Source organism: Kogia breviceps, chromosome 4 (genome assembly GCF_026419965.1).
Source record: "Kogia breviceps isolate mKogBre1 chromosome 4, mKogBre1 haplotype 1, whole genome shotgun sequence".
NCBI lineage: Eukaryota > Metazoa > Chordata > Mammalia > Artiodactyla > Physeteridae > Kogia > Kogia breviceps.
Genome location: NC_081313.1, coordinates 59,175,365 through 59,196,283, shown reverse-complemented (window position 1 = coordinate 59,196,283; position 20,919 = coordinate 59,175,365). Strand labels below are relative to the sequence as shown.

The following is a 20,919-nucleotide window of genomic DNA, read 5'->3' as shown; positions in this document are numbered from 1 at the left end:
TAACTATAGTCACCATGCTGTACATCTCCATGACTTATTTTATAATTGAAAGTTTTTACCTTTTGACTCCCTTTATCTATTTCCTCCATCCCCCTACCTCTCACCCCTCCCATCCACCCCCCATCCCTGCCACTGGCAACCACCAATCTGTTCTCTGTGAGTTGCTTTTTGTTTTTGTTTTTAGATTCCACATATAAGTGAGATCATACGGTATTTGAATTTCTCTGACTTATTTCACTTAGCATAATGCCCTCAAGAGGACCTTTTCTTGATAGCTGCTTCCATTTTTGACACCAGCAAAGAATAAAATAAATTAAGGGAAGGAAATGTGAAAACTGTGATTATTAGTGGCAGTTCCATTAGAACAAAAAAAGTGTATAACACAGTAGTTCTCAAACTTTGTGACACATTAGAGGGATGTCTTGAGGGATCTTAAAACTCTTGATGCCCAGGTTGTATCCCATACCAAATAAATCAGAAATTCTGGGAGTAGGAGCCAGATACCAGTATTTTTAAGAGATGCCCAGATAATTCCAGTGTGCCCTAAACTACTGGAACCACTAGTGATGTTGTTTATAGGTACCTAAGCAAATACAGGTTGATTTTCTGTTCTTATCATTTGAATTTTTTTCTCTTCAGCTTTCACATTCAGCCTAATATTATCCTGTATTTTGCCTTATGCTTTAGTAATCCAATAATTTGTCATTTTCTAGTAAAACAGGTGAATGTAATTCATTCATAATTTCCCCAAACCAGCACTACTGAAGAGTGAAGAGGCTAAATGCAGACATCCTACATTTAAGCTGCCTTGTCCTTTAAATGTTAAAATGTATGAAAGGAAAAGAAACAATTACTAAATGCCTACTACTTCACATATAGTATATTACTTAGCCCCAAAACTCTGAGAATTGGTTTTGGTCCTTAATTGGCGAGAACTGGGCTATCAGCAATATTGGCGCCAGGCAAAGTTGTGAGATAGGTAAAGTTAGTTTTCATTACCTTGCTGCCTTTTTTTTTGGCCACACTGAGTGGCTTGTGGGGATATTAGTTCCCCAACCAGGGATCAAACCTGGGCCCTTGGCAGTGAGAGCCCGGAGCCCTAACCACTGAACCGCCAGGGAATTCCCACCTTGCTGCCTTGTTGATGCCCCATCACCAGGTAACATATATCCAGTTTCATGGGCACAGACTTACTATCATCTACATGCTAATGACTTACAAGTTTACAGCTCTAGTCCAAATGCCTGCCTGACATCTCAAATTTAGCAAGTCTGAAATTGACCTTCTCATCTGCCTCCATCCCCCAAACCAGCTCTACTTTCAGCCTTCCTCATCTCAGTTGAGGGCAACTCTAATCCCTTCCAATTGCTCATGTAAGAAACCTTGTAGTGATTCTTGACTCTCCTCTTTATCACACCCCACATCCAAACTGTCAGGAAATCCTGTGGGCTCTACTTTCAAAATGCACCCTGAATGTAACCTCCTCTCACTATTTTCACTGCTTTCACACTAGTCTGAACCACCATTATTTCCTTGCCTGGATTATTGCAATAGCAATAATCTTAAATAGTCTCTTCCTGCCCTTGCCCTCCTATAGTCAATTACCAACACAGTAGCCCAACTGACTCTTCTAAATCATGAGTTAGGTCATATCACTCCTCTAATAAAAACTGTACAATGGTACCTCATCTCACTCCAGAATAAAACCCCAAATCTTTACAGAATCTGTATCCCTATTACCTGTTACCTGTCTACCCTCATACCTAATACTCTCCCCCTTGCTCACTGCTTTCCAACTTTGCTGTTCCTCAAATCAGCAAGGCACACTCTGACCTGGAGGCCTTTTGCACTGGCTGTTCCTTCCTCCTTGAGGGTTCTTTGACCAGATATCCTCTTGTCTAAACCCCCTTATCTCCTTCAAGTCTTGGCTTAAATGTCACCTTCTTAATAAGGGCATATCCTGACTTCCCTATTTAAAACTATAGCCTGATTATCCCTCCTACACCCTCTTTCCAATGCCCCATTGCTTTTCATAGTTTACTTACTTATGTTTATCAGTCCCTAACATAAGTTTACTTATTATGTTTATTATCTACCTCTGCTGTGAAATAGTAAGTTCCATGAGGGCAGGGAACTTTTCTCCCCACTGATGTATATACCAAATGCCTCAAACAGTGCTTGGCACAGAGTCAATAAACATTTGTTAAATGATCAAACTCAGTTTATACCATTTTCTCATTCTTTTATTCACATAGCAAGTTCACATAATCACATCAAAAGATGGGGAGAAAAACTGCTTTTCTGAAGTTAATAATTTAAAAATACTTTGTTTTCCCTTATTTCAATATTACATATGTAAGGACAAGTATATGAGCTTAAACACTTTTGATTTTATAAGCCTTATTTTCCTATGATATTTCATGGTTAAATTAGTTTATTAAAGCTTTCAGGACTTCTATTATAATATAAGAATATTTTGAATTTACAAATTAGAATCCTTGCTAGGCTCCATTAATATTAAAAAATTCTAGCTTGTATTTCTACTTTGGGAAATTAAGTTACTTTGTTAAATTTAAATTGTTTGATTAATATTTTTCAATTATATCTAAATCTAAGAAAAATCAATGGACAAAGGTAATAAACAACATACTGAGTTTTAGTATACTTGGATCTCTATGAGTTCCTTTTGGTACTATCATTTGTGTTACTATGGTGAGTCTGCTTTTGTTGTTATTGGTTAGTATTTGTTATTTTCAAATTTCTAAACTTTCTCATTAGCACTGGTTATCTGTCACAACCCCAAGACTTTAACAGATTAATTTGTTAACATGTTCCTCTCCAATTATTTTACACACACATATATGAACATATATACTCAAACTGCATGCCTACAATTTTTTAAAGAAATTAACATTTTAAAAATAAATTTATTTATTTAATTTATTTATTTTTGGCTGTGTTGGGTCTTCATTGCTGTGCACGGGCTTTCTCTAGTTGCAGTGAGCAGCGGCTACTCTTTGTTGCGTCACACGGACTTCTCATTGCGGTAGCTTCTCTTGTTGTGGAGCACAGGCTCTAGATGCAAAGACTTCAGTAGCTGTGGTACACTGGCTCAGTAGTTGTGGCTCACGGGCTCTAGAGCCCAGGCTCAGTAGTTGTGGCACACGGGCTTAGTTGCTCTGCGGCATGTGGGATCTTCCTGGACCAGGGCTTGAACCTGTATCCCCTGCATTGGCAGGCAGATTCTTAGCCACTGTGCCACCAGGGAAGTCTCTATAATTTCTATATGATGAGAGTTAAAGCACAGAGGCACCTCTGTATTTTTAGCTTTAGCTCTTTATATCTTTGCAAAATAAGATATACAAAAATTTCAAAATTATTTTAGATAGGATTATCTGCAATATTTAAAAATTTATATGTATCACTGAGAGAAATAACAGAAATAATGTAACCCCACAGATCTTGGGGGATGTATGCTAAAAGAAAACTCAAGTTGGGAGTTCCCTGGCAGTTCAGTGGTTAGGACTTGGCACTTTCACTACTGTCCCCTGGGTTCAATCCCTGGTTGAGGAACTAAGATCCCATAAGCCACAGGGCTTGGCCAAAAAAACCCTCAACCTTTCACCAAGGATTTAAGGTCTATTCTTTAAGAGAGAACCATGCATATATTCTCTTCAATTGTCTTTTTCCTTCCTGAGTTGCCTATTAATTTAATTTATTTCAGAGATGAATGAGACAGAAGGCAGTCAAAAACCCTACACTCTACATAATCCTATAGATGTATAAAATTCGCACTTAGAGAATAATAAATTGAAATTATCTGCTTCTTAGTACAGAATGAAATATATCCTGATACAAAACACATTAACTAAACATCATTTCAGGGACTTCCTTGGCAGTCCAGTGGTTAAGACTCCACACTTCCAATGCAGGGGCACAGGTTTGATCCCTGGTTGGGGAATTAAGAGCCCACATGCTGCGTGGTGTGGACAAAAAAAAAAAAAAAAAAATCAGTTCAAAGGTAAATTCCCAAAGCTCAGTTTATACATTCCTATTCTGATGAGTTGCATATTTTGTAATAAGTCTTCCAGGTTCTTTAACAAGGAAAACTTTGTTTATACTCACACAAAGGAGGTAGGCCAAGAGGTTCTTTCGCTGGGTATTATTAGATCAAGTCAGCAAAAATATTTACTTTTGTAGACGTGATACCAAACAGATTAATTTTGTTTTAGTTGAGGTATATAGTAAAGCACACAAACCTTAAGGGATAGTTGAATACATATGGTCTTAGAAAAGGAGGAAACGGTTCTCCTGTGGTACCATTTTGGGTATTGTAATAATTTTTAAAATTCCACAATCTCAAATGTTACCATTTTAATATAGAATTGCATAAGAAGCCAGGATAATAAGGGAAGGTTACATCACTAGTGGGAAATTTCAACTATTATATTATCACTATACTATCTCCTATATTATTAGAAGGAAAATATTTAATAATGTCAGAAAGAGTTGTACAGGATATTATTTTACTTTCCTATCCTGGGAAAATGATCACTTCAATTACCTCCTCTGCCAAATAGCTACAATTTTTTCTGAGCCCTAATCTTGATCCACTGCTGATTTCTCAAATTTCTTATAGCTCTAACAGTCTACAGCAGGAGTTTAAAATATTTTTAGCAACGTAACCCTTTAACATGAAATCTCAAACTTTTCCTTAGATCTTTGTTCTACAAATGCTGTATAGCTCTCTTATTTCTTCATATATATTCTATCACTAAAGTAAAAGAATAGGTAGCCTAAAGAAAAGGAAAAGTTAATAATAACCTTCATTTCTTTGGTTCTCCTGATTCCTTAGAAATACCTGTGTGAACACTGGTATATACTGAAATTGTTACCAACTCCCTCCAAGACTGCACTAACAGTTTTCAGCTGACAATTGTTTACTATTGATAAATTTTAAAAGATGGTTTCCATTAGAAGTCAGGCTCTAAAAATCATTATTATTCTGTTTTCTTCCTGGTCTTATACATGCCTGAAAACCAGAAACAAAAAATTAAACATCCAGAAAATCTGCCAATCACAGGAAAAAATAATTAGTAAGAAGTTGTGATTTTGTAGTAGTTAACCTAAAATGATTTAAAATATATCCACATGCCTCTCCCCGCCCTAGTAAATAAAAAACTCCATAAGTATCTGACTTTTGTTCAGATTATACTCTGTTAAAAGAACTTTGGTTTTAAAAATTAACAATCTATTTGTAAATTATTACTAACATAGTTATGAAAATACATTTAAATAGACATGACATAGAAGAGCATCTGATAACAAAGGATCTGAAATTTATATTAAATTAGCAAAAATAATTATTCTTGATGAGATGATCTCTTTCAGGGTTATATGCTATAAATGGGGGGGTAATAATGATTTGGTTTTAGTGATACTAAATTTGTTTTGAAGCATCAAATAACATCAAAGGAAGGTTTGTGAAAGGAGCATAAATTAAAAAAAACCTTGCAAAACACTGAGCTAGAATAATTTATTAAACTATCATCTGTTATACAATAAAAGTCATTTATGTTAACTACTGTTATTGACCCATAAAAGCAAAAGCAGTCCAGACTTACTGATACCTATTTTTTTCATAACTAGATCTAAATATGCTAACTGCTTATTTTAATATTCAGAAGACTTAATAAAAAGAGTTCAGTTCTAAGAGGAATTTTGACATAGTGCAAAAAGTATGTGCTTTGGGGACTTCCCTGGTGGCACAGTGGTTAAGAATCCGCCTGCCAGTGCAGGGGACACGGGTTCGAGCCCTGGTCTGGGAAGATTCCACATGCCGTGAAGCACCTAAGCCCGTGAGCCACAACTACTGAGCCCACGTGCGACAACTACTGCTGAAGCCCGCGTATCTAGAGCCCGTGCTCCGCAACAAGAGAAGCCACTGCAATGGGAAGTCAGCGCGCTGCAATGAGTAGCCCCCACTGGCCGCAACTAAAGAAAGCCTGCGTACAGCAACAAAGACCCAACACTGCCAAATATAGATAAATAAATGTATTTTTTAAAAAAAGAGTATGTGCTTTGAAGCCAGAAAGACCTGGACTGAAACTTAAACTGTGAAACTTAACTAAATTGTGTCTTCTTAGGCCATTTATGTGATTTCAAGGTGTATGAATCTTGGTATTCTGCTCTGCAAAACTTACTTTTCAGGGTTTCTGAGGATTAAATGTGTGACATATAAGAGCCCACAGGACAGTAAACATACAGTATGCATGCAACAAATGTGGAGTCTCTCCTCTCACTTTCATCCTTACTTATTTCTCTAAAATGTGATACAGCCTACAGGCCTGGCTGTAAATATGAGCCTGTAATCGATTGAGAAATGATAGAAAAATAAGAAAAATCTTCATTACTGAATAAATGACAAGTGAAAAAAATCACACACACACTCTCCCTCATCTCCATACACAAAAAATGCCACCTAACTTTAGGGAAGTTGGAAAGAACAAATGGCACCCACCCTTTGGATCCTGTGGAACTCAGTGAACCAAAAGGGAATATTCTTCATGGCTTTTAAGGCTATATCACTGACATGATCCTAAAATTCAAATCAAGATAACAAGCAATCATATTTTAGTTTACCTTAAGTGTATGAATATAATATTAAGGTAATCAAGTCTAGACATATTTGAAATTTCAACATTAATACCTAATGTTGAATTCGATCTCATAATGATTAACTTGTATGAATGCACTGTCATGTTTGGCATAATTGATTTAAAAATCAAGTATATTACTGTCTAGAATATGTACAGAAATACTTTATATTAATGAAGCTTGACAAATAAATGCATTTTTAATAATAAAAAAGTCACATTAATATACCTGTAAGAATAAATCAAGTTTTCAGAGTAAGGTTTTTAATTAAATTCCAGAATATTCCCAAGACAATCTCTGGAACTCTAGTTTAGAACATGTATATTCTAAAAATGTAAATATCTGCTAAATGCTCACATTAACAGATAATTTTCATCCCTTAATCTAAAAATGCACTTGTATTATATAACCTTCACAGGTAAGCAAGATGTGTCTCTGCCTCTGTAGGACACCATAATTTTCTTTAAAAAAGGAAAATGAAACCCTTGCTTTGGTTTCCTTATGGAATTTTTCTTTTTGATTTCCAATCTAATAATCATTGGAAATGTTTCTACCTTCCTTACCAGCCTGAAAGGTTGGGAGTCAAGCAGACTCTGAAAACAGCATCCATTTATTTCAACAGAGATTAGAACCATATAACTTGTTACCTCCTTTACTCAAAGGTTTAGAGCTAAGACTAAAGCAACCTTATTTAGGGACTTAAAATCTGGCTTCTTGCTATGTGATTATAATTATAAACTGTTAAAATAAAGTATTGGTTTTTACTAAAGGGAGAACTTCAATTTATCAGATTTCAGAATTTTAAACCATAATGGCATTAGCATATTTGCAAAACCTACTAAGTTAATATTTTTGCCAAAAACCCCTTGCCCAATGCCAGTAAATTATGGTTAACTAACCCTGCTATTAAATCTGCACATGATATAAAATTATGAAAATTGATCAAGTGTTGACAGTAGCTTCCAGCATGTAAAGCACTCATTTCTATACTGCCAGGTACAATAAGAAACAAAATTTCATTTACAAATGAAATACCCATTTCCTAATACTACTAAAATAATTATCTTTAATAATACTTCACAGATGCTAGGAAAAACAAGAAAAGGCACAACAAAAAAATACTATAATGTGTAATTCAGTGACCCACTTCTTAAAGACAGAATACAGCAGAAGTGATAAGATGTCATGTACAAGAATGGGTTATAAAACTATGTGACGTCCATCTTGAATATTCTCATTCTCACTTGGATTACTCACTCTGGGGAAGCCAGGTGCCATGTGAAGCAGCCCTGTGAGGAGCTCCATGTGTGTGAGCTTAGAAGTAGATCCTTCTCCTGTCAAGTCTTCAGATAAGACTGCAGCCCTGCACAAGAGCTTGACTGCAACGTTATGAGCCAAAGGCACTCAGTTAAGCCCCACCAGGATTCTTGATGCATAGAAACAGTGAGATAGTTAACATATATAGCTTTTTAAAATATATATATATTTACAGCTTACTATCAAATTTTGTAATTATCTCAGCATGGAACACCACCAGTCTACAGACCACCTTTTGAGTAGCAGTGCTTTAAAACAGCTGTTTTCTTTCTTCCTTCCTTCCTTCTACCCTTCCATCCTTCCTTCCTTTCTTCCTTTCCTTCTTTCCTTCTTTCTTTCTTTATTTCCTTCTTTTGCTGCCCCATGCAGCTTGTAGCATCTTAGTTCCCAGAGTCCTAACCACTGGACCACCAAGGAACTCCCCAACTGTTTTCATTTGAAAAAAGGTGAAAACTGTAAACATACTAATAAACTGATCAACTAAGTAACTTGTATGCCAAATAACTTTTTCTCCTAGAATCTGTGCAAAAAAATCAGGCAATATTTTTTTATACTTAGTACAACTAAAATATAAACTTCCAAGAGGGCAAAAACTGGTACAGTGCTAGGTCATTGAGCCTCTTATTTAATAAATATATGCTGAATGAGTGGCTGATGGATAAATAGATTAATATACAGGTAGCAATAAAATTAATGGTAACACCTCAGTTGTCTTTTTAAATGCAATCAAAAGTTAGCATTTGGATCTTACAGTGTTTTACATGCATTATCCTATTTAATTTTCTGGAGAGATGAGGAAAGAGAAGTGCAGATTTAGTAAATATTTTAGATAAGGTCACAGAGATTTGCAACTATTTCAGATCTGGCTTCAAAGCCATCACACTTAGCCACTACACTATAAATACAAAGAAGATGAAATAGAAAATTAGTAAAATTTAAAAAAAAGAAGAGTAGTTGTTTTGTAGACTGATATGGAAGTAACATCAAAGTGGTGTGAATGATAATACATAAAATATCATACATTCACTGTAATAGAAAGCACAAGTTAGGGTCTAAATTTATTTTTAAATGACATCATGGTCTTGAAAACTCTCTAAAAGCCTAGGAAGTCTTCAGATGAAAAATATGAAATAATAACAAGAAAACTAAAATAAAATTATGAAAATATGATGTTCATTCAGACTTTTCTAAAAACCAGGAACTTTTAAAAGAGTATCCTGAAATGTGAGAAACACCATACAAAGAAAAACACATTTGGGGATCAACTGCAGATTTTCCTAGTGATCCAAAGGGCACTTTCTTCAATAATCATAGCAACTAAAATAAACAGTTCATTTTTACCAGGCATTGTCTTACCTAATAACTTAAATAAAAATCAATTATCAAAATAAAAGGCCCTAGGGACTTCCCTGGTGGCACAGTGGATAAGACGCTGCACTCCCCAATGCAGGGGGCCCTGGTTCGATCCCTGGTCAGGGAACTAGATCCCACAGGCATTGCACAACTGAGAGTTTGCATGTCGCAACTAAGGAGCCCTGGAGCTGCAACTAAGGAGCCCACCTGCCGCAACTAAGACCCACCGCAAACAAATAAATAAATATTTTTTAAAAAAAATAAAGTTAATTCGGGCTTCCCTGGTGGCGCAGTGGTTGGGAGTCCGCCTGCAGATGCAGGGGACACGGGTTCGTGCCCCTGTCCAGGAAGATCCCACATGCCGCAGAGTGGCTGGGCCTGTGAGCTATGGCCACTGAGCCTGTGCGTCCGGAGCTTGTGCTCCACAACGGGAGAGGCCACAATAGTGAGAGGCCTGTGTACTGCAAAAAAATTAAAATTAAAATTAAAAAAAAAGTTAATTGTACTTTAATGACACTGAAACAAAATGGGCACTGACTGTATCTTGAGACCAGAAACTTGTCCCCCCACCAGAAATAAATAAATAAATAAAAGGTCCTATATTTCTCCCTAAAGTGACACATGAAATAAAGGGAAAGCATTATTCATAAAAAGAAAGACTTCCTCTGAAAATGAGAGCTTCTTAGGTATGGTCTTGGTACAAGTCAAAGTAGCAGCAAAAATGATTTCTCTTTTACAGTACTGTCAGCCAAACTCTCTAACGTCTGGGGAAAAAAATAAAACAGATAAAAATAGAAAATATGAAATTCTAGAAGGTTAGCTACATTTGCTGAAAATATGAATAAATGATAACTAACATTTTGTAACAACTTACCATATGCTAAGCAGGTACTAACTGCTTGAGAAGCATTCTCTAATTTATTCTTCATGATTATTCACTAATTTAGATATTATCCCAGCAGAGTAAATATTAGTAAAATATATAAGGAAATTGAGGCTTAGAGAATTTATGTAATTCACCCATGATCACAGGAGGTGTCCAAGCTGGAATTCAAACCCAGATTCTGTCTCCAAAGCCCACATTTTAAATCTGTACGCTAAATATATAAATACTGCCTAAGATGCCAGTAGGTTTATTTTACCTTCATTCCTTTTTTTGCGGGGGGGACTGTGTTGGGTCTTCATTGCTGCATGCGGGCTTTCTCTAGTTGTGGCGAGAGGGGGCTATTTTTCATTGCAGTGCACAGGCTCCTCATTGCAGTGGCTTCTCTTGCTGTGGAGCATGGGCTCTAGGTGCATGGGCTTCAATAGTTGTGGCATGCGGGCTCCAGGATATGCGGACTTCAGTAGTCGCAGCACGTGGGCTTAGTTGCTCCGCAGCACGTGGGATGTTCACGGACCAGGGACTGAACCTGTGTCCTCTGCATTGGCAAGCGGATTCTCAACCACTGCGCCGCCAAGGAAGTCCCTTACCTTCATTCTTGAGAGATATTTTCATCAGACATAGAATTGAGTTGACAGTTTTTTTCTTTCAGTACTTTTCAGATGTTGCTTCACTGTTTTCTAGTCTCCATTATATCTGTTAAGACCACAATCATTCAAACTGTTGTTCCTTATATTTGATGTGTCATTTCTTTCTGACTGCTTTCAAGTTTTTCCTCTTAATCTCTGGTTTTAACAGTTTGGTCATGATTTGCCTAGACACACACCTTCCTTCAAAGGACAGATCTAGACCAGGTTCCTATATTCTCCGTGAGCACTTCCTTCTACTCCTGCTTCCTCTTCATCTGCCCTTTTAAAGATCTGAAGGTTTTCTCTGTCTCTGATATGCAGCGGAGCTGCCTTCCTCATCCCCTCCTACCTTCATATTGCATATATTTAATTTTTTTCTCTTTTTCTAAAATTTCCCCTAATGAGAAAGAGAAAAAATGCTTTCCAAGGTTTCAAAAATTCCCAACATTTCTTTTCCAAGACTATGACCTACAAAATTTATTTGAATTATGTACCTGAAATATCAAGCATTATACTAATCTTACTCACAATATAGTTTGGGTTCTCATTCCATAAAAAACTAGCAATAATCCCTAGAAAGAAGCAAAGGGCTTTGTGGAGAAGGGTTTTGTCTCTGGAATTTACCAGCGTTTCTTTTTTTTTTTAAAATGCCTAGTATTTCTTTTTTTAACAATTTTTAATAGGCAGATATTCATTTTTAATTTTTTTAATTAATTAATTAATTAATTTATTTTTGGTTGTGTTGGGCGCGAGGGCTTTCTCCAGTTGCGGCAAGCGGGGGCCACTCTTCATCGCGGTGCGCGGGCCTCTCACTATCGCAGCCTTTCTTGTTGCGGAGCACAGGCTCCAGACGCACAGGCTCAGTAGTTGTGGCTCACAGGCCTAGTTGCTCCACGGCATGTGGGATCTTCCCAGACCAGGGCTCGAACCCGTGTCCCCTGCATTGGCAGGCAGATTCTCAACCACTGAGCCACCAGGGAAGCCCCTACCAGCGTTTCTTTACTTCATACATCTTTTAATATGTCTGCTTGAGGCTAAAGTAAATAATATCCCATGTTGGTCATTGAGTCCCTTGAATTCCGGTTGGTTTTTGATAATCCTCTTAGATCATGATGTATAAAGTACGGTTCCACTGTGAAATGCTTGCTACAATGGGATATACATGATAGCCATGCATTTTTTATGTTAAAAACCAAAAAATTCTGTTAATATTTTAGATATTTCTAACAAAAATGACCTATTGAGATGTCCCTAAGGTCAGATATTTATTATATATTATATACTTTTAAAAAAAATTACTCTAGTTCAGATTTGGTTATGAAATAAGATTAGAAACGTGGTCATATTAACCCTTGGTATACCACAAAGATCTATTAGACTCAATCTTCGTTTTCGAGTTTTTTTCTTTGAGCAAGTTTATTGTAAGCATTGATATTTCATATCTTATTCCTTCTTAGGAATCTTCCAAAGAACAAAATAATTTATTTTTTTATCAGAATAATATTCACCTTATCTTGCAATTTCTATATGGATCTATTTGAATCCTTTGTAAATTGAAGATACATTATGGTGATCTCTATAGACTGAAGATATTTTATGGTATCTTAGGGATCTTATTTTTCCTATATCTTGAGTATTTTGTTATTTTATCATCCTAGGAATTATTTAATCATTACTAATCAATTATTTTTTCAAATAATAAGAAAATGGAATGGAACCATCTAGAAAGATGATCTAGTAGTAAAATAAATCATCACTATTACATTGTTCTTCAGTTTTCTTATTGTGTTGCCCATAGTATCATATCTTTGAAATAAAGTGTAAGAGAAGCATAAAGACACTATTTTTGCAGGGTTTTGTTTGTTTGTTTGTTTTGGGGGGCTTGTTTTTTGGTAGTTTTCATTAAACATAGTTGAGAGTTCTAAATTTTTCATCTTCTGCCCATACTGGCAAAAAGAAGAAATTTGACAGAAGACTTTCACAATTATCAGACAAATCAGAAGATAAATATAAAGAGACTAATAACATTCTAAACTATAATGATGGTGAAATTAATTTTACAAGCAAAATCTCAGACTGAAATTTCAGATGATTCAAATAGATATATTTTCTGAAACTCAAAAATCTGAGTAAACAATATACTTTTAAGAATAAGAAGCAAATATGGCATTCCCACCCAGTTTGTCATTCAACAGGAAGGACTTCATCACAGCATATTTTGCAACAAGAATTTGGAATATCCCATTTTGCTAACAGGATGTATGACACTGTTCTTCCATCCTTTATGATGTTTGTGCACTAAAAGTTACTTAATATAGCTTGTAAGTGCACAAATGCTTAATGCAGATATGATACAAAAGGGATAGGAAAGAAATAGATGATGAAGAAGTGAAAACTTTATTGGCCTTCATTCTAACTAGTGTTTATAAATATAAAAGTGAAAATGTTTTACAATTATGAAGGAAAGAAAATGTTTGTTTTTTCTTTAACAAGATTATGAGAGGTCAAAGTTTTTAATGTCATTGCATTTGGATGATGTAAGTTCAAGATAAAGAGCCAGAAGTAATGATAAGCTAGAATCTATTAAAGATGTATATGAAATCTGGGATATTTATTTATTTATTTATTTATGGCTGCATTGGGTCTTCGTTGCTGCACAAGGGCTTCCTCTAGTTGTGGCGAGTGGGGGCTACTCCTTGTTTTGGTGCACGGGCTTCTCACTGCGGTGGCTTCTCTTGTTGCAGAGCATGGCTCTAGGCGTGCAGGCTTCAGTAGCTGTGGCACACAGGCTCAGTAGTTGTGGCTCGCGGGCTCCAGAGTGCAGCCTTCATTAGTTGTGGTGCACAGGCTTAACTGCTCTGCGGCATGTGGGATCTTCCCGGACCACGGCTCAAACCTGTCTCCCCTGCATTGGCAGACGGACTCTTAACCACTGCGCCACCAGGGAAGCCCTGGGATCTTTATTTTTTAAATGGGTAGTTCCATGATCATGCATAAAAGTCAATGAGTAGGGCTTCCCTGGTGGCGCAGTGGTTGAAAGTCCGCCTGCCGATGCAGGGGATGCAGGTTTGTGCCCCAGTCCAGTAAGATCCCACATGCCGCGGAGCGGCTGGGCCCATGAGCCATGGCCTCTGAGCCTGCCGGTCCAGAGCCTGTACTCCGCAACGGGAAAGGCGACAACAGTGAGAGGCCCACGTACCAAAAAAAAAAAAAAAAAAAATGTCGATGAGTAGCTAGTTACTTTCAAAGGACATTACCTATTTCAGGAAAATATGAAATAAAAACCTAAGTTTACTAAGTTTTGATTTTTAATACAATTCTGATAATGTTGTTCACTATCCCTTTATTGTTACTTCTCAAGATTATTCATAAATTACTCTAAAATATAAAAAATAAAATGATAATAAATGCCAATTACTATTTTCCATGATACAAAAGAGTTAAATCAATACATAACTCTTTTATCAACATTGGACAAAAGGATGATTGCAAGAGGCTCTAGAGATTGCTTAAATTATTTATGGGTAGGGACTTCCCTGGTGGTGCAGTGGTTAAGAATTCGCCTGCCAATGCAGGGGACGTGGATTGGAGCCCTGGTCCGGGAAGATCTCACGGGAAGATCCCACATGCTGTGGAGCAATTAAGCCCGCGAGTCACAACTATTGAAGCCCGTGAGCCGTGCTCCTCAACAAGAGAAGCCACTGCAATGAGAAGCCCATGCACCGCAACAAAGAGTAGCCTCCACTCGCCACAACTAGAGAAAGCCCGCATGCAGCAATGAAGACCCAACGCAGCCAAAAATTTAATTAATTAATTTTAAAAATTATTTATGGGTAATTAGAACATAGTCTTGCTAGCAAACACACTCCTTTAGTTATCAGTCATAGAAAAAAATTGTAGACTGGCTACATAATATGTTATTGCAGCTTGAAAATGTATGTGGATGAATTTTCTTTTAAGAAAATTGTTAAACTAAAGAAAAAGTATGCAACATACCTAGAAAGTAACAGATGCTTAAATGTTTAATAATACTAATCATAGTTGTTGTTTGTCTAAATAAAGTTGGCCCCGCGTATCCGCAGTTTCCACCTCCGGGGATTCAACCAACCAATGCATCTGCAGTTGGCTGAATCCGCAGATGTGGAATGCAGATATGGCAGGCCAACTATACTATGCTGCTATTATACGAGGGACTTGAGCATCCTTGGGGTCCTGGAAACAAACCCAACCCCTAGAAGATACTGAGATAACTGTATATGTATTAAAAGTACATAGTATAAGCCTCTGAAGTTCAAAAGCCCAGGCTAGACTATTTACTAGCTAGGACCTTGGACAACTTATTTAACTTCTTTGAACTTTAGTTTCTTTACATGTAAAATAAGGATAATGTCTATCTTGCAGGATTTTTGTGAAAAAATGAATACTAAATGTAATAAACCTAAAACAATGTCTGACATTGAGTAGGTCCTTAACAAATGATAACTTCTTCCTTAAAAAACCTATGATAGAACTTGGTTCTTTAGTTTCTCATGAATCTTAAAGGTGCTTAGTGATTTTTCTCCTGGGCCTTGTTAATTGCAATTCCTACAACTTCCCTTCAATCATCAACCAACTAAACTTATTCCATTTATCTATATATACTGAACACTCACTATGTGACAGGTAATTTTAAAGCTTTACTTGCTCTTTAATAATAATGTTACTGTTAAAAACATATCAATAGTTTTATTACTTATTTTTGTCTATATTTTGAAACAGTCTAGCATTATTGTCTACATTCTTAGACATACATTTCTGTATGCTAGAATATAATGAGTCTATGAAAGATGCCGGGGGCTTCCCTGGTGGCGCAGTGGTTGAGTCCACCTGCCGATGCAGGGGACACGGGTTTGTGCCCAGGTCTGGGAGGATCCCACATGCTGCAGAGTGGCTGGGCCTGTGAGCCATGGCCGCTGAGCCTGTGCGTTTGGAGCCTGTGCTCCCCAACGGGAGAGGCCACGACAGTGAGAGGCCTGCGTACCGCAAAAAAAAAAAAAAAAGAAAAAAAAAAAAAAGAAAGATGTTGTATATATCTCATTTTTACAGGCCCTTAATCAGGATCATCATATAGCAAGTTCTTTAATAAATACTTTAAATGGAGATGAAGATAACTGTATATTAATAAACTATATTACCATAACAGCATGCATATTCCATAACAATATTTTTCAGCTTACTTGACTAAGAAGAAGAGGATCTGAAATCACAGCAAAAGTGAAACAATGAAAGGGCTGGGGAGAAAAACAGAAAGCAAACACATTTACAAAATAACTGTCATGAGGATTCTACCAATACTTAAGAATATCACAATGCTCTACATAGTATGGCTTTAACATATTAACAAAATAATTTTTCAATGTAATTTCTCAATGTAATGAAAAGAGGTTAAAAGTTAGAGACTCAAAAGCTTGGGGAGAAAAACAGAAAGAAAATGTATACATGCAGAGAGTGGACACTAATATCCCTGTTCATCTATTACATATGTACACTATGTACTTTTTAGACTAAAGGATTTTTTACTGTTACAGTGAAACCTATTAAATGACAACTACCCCCTGACAAGTTTTTAACCCACAAAACCAAATAGATATAAATAAAAGATAATGAAATACAATTTCAATTTTATTCAACAGTAAGAAAGACTAATTCTGCTTGGAACATGCCTGACTTGGCTCTCCTCTGAACAACAGGAAACAGGACAAAAGGGTAGCCTATATGTTCTTTGAAATTCTGTTTCTGAAATCAGTCTTAATGCTGAATGTTAGAACTGTCCACGGGATGTGACTTATTCCTAAGTAGCTGTATGCAGTGTATTAAGGTATCAATGAGTACCTCTCCCTCCCTCCTCAAATAAAGTTGTCCTTGGAGAGTTAAATGGTAAAAATCAACACACAAGGGAGTCTAAGATATATATGCAAACTCACCTTAAGGATCAGAGTAACAGGCAAGTCCCAGCAGTATGAGCATAATATAATAATAACAATTGATGTCAATAAAACAAAGTCTTTCAATCCAAATGGAGTGTGGGTAGTTAGAAATAGAACAAAGAAAAAGGAAGTAAGCAAGGTAAATATTGGCAATGCCTAGTTAAATATCCATCATCACAACAGGGATAACCTAACTTAGTGCTACTAATCATTTAGAATCATAATTGAGGAAAAAAATATGAGACTGGGATATAGTAAAAGGACATCAGGCCTATATTTGAAACCAAGATATGAGGAGCAGTCACAGGGCTGGGGAAAATGGTGAGAATTTTAGGGGCTCTTGAGATAGTGAGGTGGGAAAAAGGACTGAAGTAAGAATTAAGAATGGGCATAACATAATTTTCACTATTCCTATAAGTCAATTACAACAGGATGGAAAGCATGTTATGAAGGTTCTATTACAGCTTTTTCTCCTTCTAGCTTCTCACTATTTCTCACCTACTCCCTCCTCTGTTTTCCCATCACTACTGCCAATGAGTGCTGCAGTAGAGGAAGAACAGAAAAGGAAGAAAAATAGTAACAGACAATAGTAATGCACAACACATAGAAACAATAGTACTGCAGGGGAAGGGGAGGATTGAGATTTTTTAAAAAGTAGTACCAGCATATATAGGAAGGAGAGAAATTCTGCAGCTGTCTGGCTGTGGGGACCATTCATACATGAAGAAGGCACATAAACTGGTCAGATTAACTACAGGGCTCCTTTTATTCAACTAGATTTTATGATCGGCTTTTGGTATTTTTCTCAGCAACCGGAAAATTTGTTCAACTATTTAAAAAATTTGACAGATCCTTTAATTAAGTTAATTCATAGACTGGAACACTTGGGTTACTTACACTGGATATGAATATACCTGTAAAGATCTAAGTCTAAGAGAAAATCACTAATTTGGGAGATAGGCAGGCCAGATGTTGACTAGTGATAGGTAAAATACAATCATTTTTTTGCACCAACTCAAAAGTTTAAGATACATGGGGGAGCAATGCCCTCAATATTCCTATATTCACTTTACAGGTTTGTATACGACCCCCTTATTTGAATACACTCACAAAGATATCACAGAAGAATTCTGTATAATGTCATAAAAGATGAATACATGCAAGTTTCCTATAGCCCCTAATATTTCTGAAACTGGTGCTTACATCATTAGAAATGGACATAGATGCATTCACATTTTACATAAATGAATATCCACTTTGATATACTTATGTAAATATCATTTTACAAATGCATATAACACCACAACAATTGGGATATACATAGTAATAAAAAGACTGGTTATACTAATGCCATTTATTAAGTTAGCATTTATTTACTACACAACCAAAGTCATATGGTTATTAAGGATGAAGCCCTAGGAGTCACCCAGGGACTATCTGCTTGCTCACTCTGAACTAAGGGAGAATCACCATAGTGGCAGAAACTACACGATTCTTTAATAGGCCTGACAGAAACACTAAGCCTAACAGGCTAATATGATTGATTAATAGTCAAAACAGGAAAAGGAAAAGAAAAAGCATTCAAAAGGGCAAGTAGTACAGGTTAAACTGGAAAAAGGCTTGCAGAGGAGCTCTTAAATCTTTTAAACTTCTGAACTTTATTTAGGGGACATGATGAATGTCACACACAGAGTTATAAGCCATAAAAACATCTACCAATTTATAATATTTCTAATGTGACAAAACTCATTAAACAGTTTACATGATAACTTGGTGGAAAGAGATCAGCAAACGAGGACAATCCTTTTTTCTTTAAAATTCCAAATAACCATTGTTTTCACTAAAAAGACCTGGAGCAGGTAGCCTACAGAGATCCAGTAGAAGTAGGATTAGATAACACGATTAGAGAACAGGATTTATCACTGTCAGATGGTAGGAGTAAAAGTTACCTTCTTTTAACTTACAAAATACTAGTTCAACTCCTATAGTTACATGTATACCTTTCTTACCTTGTTTTCTGTTCTAATCTCCTTGAATGCAGACCCCCACAACCCTCGCTCTTTTTTTAAATCTGTCACTATTTTAAAACTACCCACAGGGCTTCCCTGGTGGTGCAGTGGTTAAGAATCCGCCTGCCAATGCAGGGGACGCAGGTTCGAGCCCTGGTCCGGGAAGATCCCACATGCTGCGGAGCAACTAAGCCCGTGCACCACAGCTACTGAGCCTGCGCTCTAGAGCCCTCGAGCCACAACTACTGAAGCCCACGCACCTAGAGCGCGTGCTCCGCAACAAGAGAATCCACCGCAATGAGAAGCCTGTGCACCGCAACGAAGAGTAGCCCCTGCTCGACGCAACTAGAGAAAGCCCACGTGCAGCAATGAAGACCCAGCGCAGCCAAAAATAAATAAAATAAATAAATTTATAACAACAACAACAAAAACTACCCACAGTAGTCAGCATAATATCCTGCATATTAGATGCTTGTTCAATTAAATTATTAACTGAAAGATAAGGTAAAATACATTAATTATATTGACTGCCTTCTATGTACTGAGCGCTACTCTGGGGACTAAAATTAGAAAAAAAGTGGATAAAAAAATTTTAAACTCATGTTTTAGTGGAACAAAATAATATATACAGTCTAATACTGCACATATTAACCATTTATCATGTGCTAGTATATGCTTATGCCTTTGAAAAGAATTAATATCTGTGTGGTGCTTGACAATGAGATTTTCACATATGTTAAATAATTCTTTCTCCTCAGAATGCCCCTCTTCCTACTACTACAGTTAGAATATAATGCAAATTATATACACTAGATATGCCTATTGTTTCCAGTTGGCCTCCCACTCCCAACAAACCACAGAAGTAGACTTACATTCCACACTTTTGGGAAGAGCTGATTAGAGCACTGGCTGGCCAACTACCTATTTCTTTTAAGAATCGGAACTAAGAGACATTGAGAGAGCCCTGAAACTGACAGGTAGTTAAAACAAGTTGGACAACATGCAAGATGAGATCTGAAGAGACAAATAAACTGAGATTGAGAACACAAGAACATAGAGGTGAAAGATATCATGAAGCCCCAGAGATGAATAGAAAAACACCAAATCCTCATTTTTCAAGTATTGAAATATGTGTACAAGGCCCAGCTGAGGATTCAGAGATCTCTACAATAACATTCTCTTATTTGAACTACTCCAAACATATTTCTGATTCCTTCAGTCAAAGTGCTTTGAAAAGATCAATAATAGTATAATATCCAACTGGTCAACCAAAATAAACACTGATAAAAGTATTCCAATGTGGTTCATTCTGAAATTGTAACCTCCTACCATTATCTCCTTCCGATAGCTTGCTCAATTGCTATCCTACCACCATCCTTTGTCTTCAAGTATTGAGGCAGGGTGGGGTGGTGGGAGGGTGGGGAGGAAGGACTCAGACACACTACTGGGCAGAGTAAACTAATGCAAACTTTTTCGAGGACAATTTGATAGTCTCCCACTGTAAAATGTACATATTCTCTGTTTGAGCAGCCCACTATTGGGAATTTACCCCCCCAAAAGAGCTAGACAAGTGCACAAAAATAAAGTTAAACTAGAGTTTCCTTATAGCGTTTTTTGTAATAGCAAAACATGAAAAATGTTGATTGCCCATCAAAAAAGGAATCCTACGCAGTCATTAAAACGAACGCTACAAAATAGATGTTCACAATATACTGTTCAATTAAAAATGCAACTTGCACAATGGTAGAGTGTCCCCCCATCACACACACACAGATCTTCCTTGACTTATGATGGGGTTATATCCCAATAAACCCATCATAAGCTGAAAATACCTTTAGGTATGAAAAGTATTTAATACATCTACTGAACATCATAGCTTAGCCTAGCCCACCTTAAATGTACTCAGAACACTTACAATAGCCTATAGTTGGGCAAAATTATCCAATACAAACCCTATTTTGTAATAAAATGTTAAATAGCTCATGTAATTTACTGAGTACTGTACTGAAAGTGAAAAGCAGAACAGGTGTATGGGTACAGAATGGTTGTTAAGCCCTCATGATCATGTGGCTTGCTTCCACTGCCCAGCATCACAAGAGAATATC

The 20,919-nt window shown here is 36.7% G+C and overlaps 1 protein-coding gene across 5 annotated transcripts in view; it reads right to left on the bottom strand.

Moving 5' to 3' along the window:
* The window catches only part of POLK (DNA polymerase kappa), a 78,155-nt gene that overhangs the window by 50,790 nt on the left and 6,446 nt on the right, over positions 1–20,919 (bottom strand). The window contains exons 1-2 of one of the 5 annotated variants that reach the window (XM_059062745.2): positions 7,915–8,083; positions 6,521–6,598 (exon numbers count right to left, since the gene is read on the bottom strand). The exons of 3 other annotated variants lie outside the window; for them this stretch is intronic. The gene's annotated coding sequence lies outside the window, so the exon portion shown is untranslated. Of the gene's footprint in view, positions 1–6,520; positions 6,599–7,914; positions 8,084–16,055; positions 16,076–20,919 lie in introns of those variants that run through there. One more of the 5 variants, XM_067031164.1, reaches the window with a different exon arrangement.